Genomic DNA, 6,000 nt, shown 5'->3' with positions numbered 1-6,000 from the left:
TCCCACTGAGCGACGTGGACGTCCACCACGGTCACATGGACGTCGTCTCTAGGGGGAGCCCTCGAGTGGATGTTTAGCAGGACGGACGGGAGATCACGCGAAGTTGAGCGGGACAGACGGCGATGAGTGATGTTTTGTAACGCAAGCCGGTGGAGGATACCATCAGGATGTGCACAGCAACCTGTTGATCCCTGCATTTCCTATTTTTAAAAGTACTAAGATATGTCACAAATTATGTTTAATTCAATATAAAAACGAACAACAATATAACCCCATGACAATATATATTTAAACGAGTGGCTACGTTAATATATTGGAAAAACAGAGTGCCTTATCAATTGATAATAAACACTGTTATGACACATTTGATAACCTTTGCGTTTTCAGCTTCTGTTTTTGAATTCTTTCAGTACTCAATAAAGGATTGGAGCTGCAAATCAGCCACTCCGAGAATGCGCACAGAGCACACTATCCGGATTACAATTTCTTAGCGTGCTATCCGGCTTGTTTGAGCCTAGTCTTCTTCCTTATTACAAAATAATTGCCCGTAGTTTTTTCAAATGACACAGCTGATGGGAGAATGTTACAGCAAAATACATTTCAATGTATACTTTTTCAAAATGTACTTAGTATGCTTCGAAAATATGCATCTAACCAGTAGCTTGTGTTCGCAGCCAAAGCAGCTGCGACATTTAATCTTAAATTGGTTTAACTCAACATTTACCAAGAGTTACAGTTAGCTTATTTATAAATTGACAAGGCTGTCCATCATCTTCCGCTTTATCCGGGGCCAGGTCACGGGGGCAGCAGTCTAAGCAGGGATGCCCAGACTTCCCTCTCCCTAAACACTTCCTCCAGCTCTTCCGGGGGGACACCGAGGCGTTCCCAGGCCAGCCGGGAGACATAGTCCCTCCAGCGTGTCCTAGGTCTTCCCCGGGGTCTCTTCCCGGTGGGACGGGACCGGAACACCTTCCCATGAAGGCATTCCGGAGGCATCCGAAACAGATGCCCAAGCCACCTCAGCTGGCTTGACAAGGCTGTAAAGGACACATTCGTTATAGTGTTATAATACTAGCAGGAACAACAACAACAACAACAAATATAAAAAGTCTACAGATGTGATTAGAGTAGTGGAATATTGTTCAACATTAGCAACTATGAAATGTATCAATATTCATATTTTAAAACGAGCAAACATTTTTGTCTGAGGATTTCTGCAAGAAAGCCAATGGCCTCGACTTTGCATATTGTATCGCGCAACAAGGTGTAAGGCCCTAGCCAGCTCTCCTCGTGTAACGGCTCATCTCCTGGTATCTCCTCTATGCTCTTGAGACTGTACTGGGAGACAAAGCAAACCTTCTAGCGACGGCACATATGGATTCGCCATCCTTGAGGAGCTGGACTACCTGTGCAACCTGAATGGGCTGCAGGTACTGCCTCATGCTACCAGTAGAAACAATGACACTAGTAAAACGCAAAACTAGAGAAGAATCCGTCAGGATAAGGAGAGAGCAATTGTCTGGCCATTTGCAAAACCATTATTGCTTTGTGGGTTGTCTTTCTGTTGCCTCTCCAGTGCACCTGTTGTCACTTTCATTTGCCCCAAAACACGTGACACTGATTTACGATCGCTTATGATTCCTAACTGGACAGATTGATATCCCTGAAGTTGACATGGTGTTACAATGTGATGATTACGTGTTCATAATTCTTATGAGAATTTTATTTAGATTTTTTTGAAAATGCTGTCATTGTTTAGTATTTATATTTTAACATTAAAACAATGCCACATGCAATTGTATTTACATTTCTTTGTTAATAATTATTTTCTTACACTACCGTGATCCAAGGAGACAGTAAATAGCAGTGCATTGTGGGATTGTTGACATGCCGCCTGCTGTTACCTGCCTGGCTACCTGCCAAACCTTTTTGAATTTACTCTATATAAACTAAAAGGTCAAATTCAACTTCAAGAGTTTTACCAACACAATATTTTTTTATATATTGACCTTTTACCCAACTTTTCTACACCGGGACTCTTTTTGGACATAATTAACGGAACTAAAATTCCTTATCACTGTAATTGTTGTAGCTACAACACGGAGGAGAACTACCGTCTTCAGGTAAATATAGCAGTTAGAGGCTCGGCTTCAGACGCAAATGTCAGGCAAGGATTATGTTACTGTAGAAATGAAATAAACCTGTGCCACCAGGTAGAAACAATGGTGTTGTTAGCCCCCCAGCACAGCTCCTGCAGCCAGGCAAGAACATTCTCTTGGTCACTGGAAAGAAGTGCCGTGGACCAGTTAAACCTGAGTCGTTGCTAGAGCCAGCTGAGATTTTCAACAGGTTTTCCCCACTGGGGTCAGAGTCAAGGCCCAAGCCGTCTTCGGAAGGGAATGATCGGCAGGCATGTTCTACCGGTGGCCCGGAAAAACTGAAAACTTTATAGTCATCGGCGATTCCATTACCCGCTGTATTAGACTAAAGAACCAGCTGGCGATTGTACACTGTTTACCGGGAGACAGAGCCACCGACTTAGCCGCAAATCTGGGGTTGGTGCTAGTGAAGTCTAAAACTGGCAAGTATAAAGAATACAGAGATTTTGTTATTCACTTTGGCACCAACGACGTTAGGATGAAACAGTCAGAGGTTACGAAGTAGAACATAGCATCAGTGTGTAAACTAGCTAGAAAGATGTGTCGGCATCAAGTAATTGGCTCTGGCCCCCTCCCAGCTAGGGGTAGGGACGAGCTCTACAGCAGACTTACGCAACTCAATCGCTGGCTGAAAACGGAGTGCTGCCCGTTGCAGGAGGTAGAGTTTGTAGATAACTGGCTCTCTTTTTGGGACTCTCCCAGAAAAAGGGCTAGGCCTGATCTGCTAAGGAGCGACGGACTCCATCCTAGCTGGAGTGGTGCTCTTCTTTTATCTAGGAACATTGACCGGAGTCTCACTCCTATAGCCTCACCATGAGATAGGGTGCAGGTCAGGCCGCAGGCTGTTAGCCAGCCTGCTAGCATAGTGGTGTCTGTCGATAGCATAGCCAGAGTAGTTAGTACAGTTTTACCTATTGCCACTGTGACTCGTTCCAGGCTGAGAAAAATTAAAATTAAAGTTAACAGGGAAGTTAGTGCTAACATTAGTAACCTTATTAAGATAAAGCTTTCCTCCACCTCGGTCACATACAGTGGGGCAAAAAAGCATTTAGTCAGCCACCAATTGTGCAAGTTCTCCCACTTAAAAAGATGAGAGAGGCCTGTCATTTTCATCATAGGTACACTTCAACTATGAGAGACAAAATGAGAAAAATAATCCAGAAAATCACATTGTAGGATTTTTTATGAATTTATTGGTAAATTCCTCTAAGTATTTGGTCACCTACAAACAAACAAGAAAATCTGTCTCTCACAGACCTGTAACTTCTTCTTTAAGAGGCTCCTCTGTCCTCCACTCGTTACCTGTATTAATGGCACCTGTTTTAACTTGATATCAGTATAAAAGACACCTGTCCACAACCTCAAACAGTCACACCAAAGAGCTGTCAAAGGACACCAGAAACAAAATTGTAGACCTGCACCAGGCTGGGAAGATTGAATCTGCAATAGGTAAGCAGCTTGGTGTGAATAAATCAACTGTGGGAGCAATTATAAGAAAATGGAAGACATACAAGACCACTGATAATCTCCCTCAATCCAGGGCTCTACGCATACCTACTGTGAAGCATGGGGGTGGAAACATCATGCTTTGGGGCTGTTTTTCTGCAAAGGGACCAGGACGACTGATCCGTGTAAAGGAAATAATTAATGGAGCCATGTATCGTGAGATTTTGAGTGAAAACCTCCTTCCATCAGCAAGGGCATTGAAGATGAAACGTGGCTGGGTCTTTCAGCATGACAATGATCCCAAACACACCGCCTGGGCAACGAAGGAGTGGCTTCGTAAGAAGCATTTCAAGGTCCTGGACTGGCCTAGCCAGTCACCAGATCTCAACTCTATAGAAAATCTTTGGAGGGAGTTGAAAGTCCGTGTTCCCCATTGACAGCCCCAAAACATCACTGCTCTAGAGGAGATCTGCATGGAGGAATGGGCCAAAATACCAGCAACAGTGTGTGAAAACCTTGTGAAGACTTACCGAAAACGTTTGACCTCTGTCATTGCCAACAAAGGGTATATAACAAAGTATTGAGATTAACTTTTTTTATTGACCAAATACTTATTTTCCACCATAATTTAACAATAAATTCATAAAAAGTCCTACAATGTGATTTTCTGGAATAATTTTTCTCATTTTATCTGTCATAGTTGAAGTGTAACCTATGATGAAAATTACAGGCCTCTCTCATCTTTTTGAGTGGGAGAACTTGCACAATTGGTGGCTGACTAAATACTTTTTTGCCCCACTGTATAAAAACGACTGTATCATCTCGCATCTCAAAATGGGACTCCTGAATGTTAGATCCCTTGCTCCAAAGGCAGTTGCAGTGAATTCATTAATCTCTGATCATGAACTAGATGTTATTGGCTTCTGTGAAATGTGGCTAAAGCCGGATAAATTCACTGCCCTAAATGAGGCCTCTCCTCCTGGCTATACTAGTGATCATATCCCCCATGCATCCCGAAAAGGAGGGGGTGTTGCTAATATTTATGACAGTAAATATAAATGTACTCTCAAACACATCACTGATTTTCATTCTTTATGTAGTTTTACTCATGAAAGTTAACCAGGCTGATACATCGTTTTACATAGCTACTATTTACAGGCCCCCCCGGGCCATACACAATGTTCCTCAATGAGTTTCCAGAATTCTTGTCTAACCTTGTAGTCATGGCAGATATTATTTTTATTTTTGGCGATTTCAATATTCATATGGAAAAGTCCAATGATCCTCTTCAAAAATGTAATGAATACATGACTTTGATGAAAAGTTCATCACCATTAGAAAACATATAACTGACTCCTCCTTAAATAGTTATAGTCCCCAAAATCTCAGTTGTCCTGAGAATGTCCTGAACCCCCATGACCAGGGGACACTTGAATTTTTTGATACCGTATTGCTCAACACATTCACAACATTTGTAATGAGTTCTTAACCCATAAATTGTCAGCTAGACCAGATTCCAACAAAATTACTTAAGTAGCTATTTCCTGTGCTAGGTCTGCCAATGTTGAACATAATAAATTGCTCCCTTTCCTCCGGATGTGTACCACTAAAAATAGGGGAAATTATGCCTCTTCTAAAAAAAAGAAAAATCTGGATCCCAACATATTAAACAATTAGAGGCCAATATCGAACCTCCCGTTCCTCTCAAAAATCTTAGAAAGAAAGAGCTTTGTTAGCAGATCTCAATGTGAACTTCGACGGCTGCATGATCATATCCCAAAAAACTGTAAGAAAGCGTTACCCTTGACCCTAAACTCTCCTTTGATGAACATATAAAATATGTCTCAAGAGTTGCTTATTTTCATCTTCGAAACATTGCAAACATCAGAAACCTTTTATCAAAAACTGATGCAGAAAAACTAATCCATGCTTTTGTTACTTCTAGACTAGATTACTGCAATGCTCTACTTTTTGGTTACCCTGACAAATCAATAAATAAACTTCAATTAGTGCTGCACACGGCTGCTGGAATCCTAACTAGAACAAAAAAATTTGAACATATTACTCCTGTACTAGCCTATTTACACTGGCTGCCTTTTAGGGTTAGGGTTTTATTGTTAACCTATAAATCAATACTTGCTCCTACTTACCTCACTGAAATGATCCAGCCATACATACCTACAGGTAACCTATGATCGCAAGATGCAGGCCTATTAATTGTACCTAGAATTTCTAAACAGATAGCCGGAGGCAGGGCCGTTTCTCATAGAGCTCCACTAATGTGGAACGATTTGCCAATTAAGGTTAGAAATGCAAACTCAGTGAAAACTTTCAAGTGTCTACTAAAGACTCATTTCTACAGCATGGTCTATGATTAGGTGTAGCCTGGCCCGGA

This window comes from Esox lucius, chromosome 14 (genome assembly GCF_011004845.1).
Source record: "Esox lucius isolate fEsoLuc1 chromosome 14, fEsoLuc1.pri, whole genome shotgun sequence".
Classification (NCBI taxonomy): domain Eukaryota; kingdom Metazoa; phylum Chordata; class Actinopteri; order Esociformes; family Esocidae; genus Esox; species Esox lucius.
Note: the sequence above shows the minus strand (reverse complement) of the source record.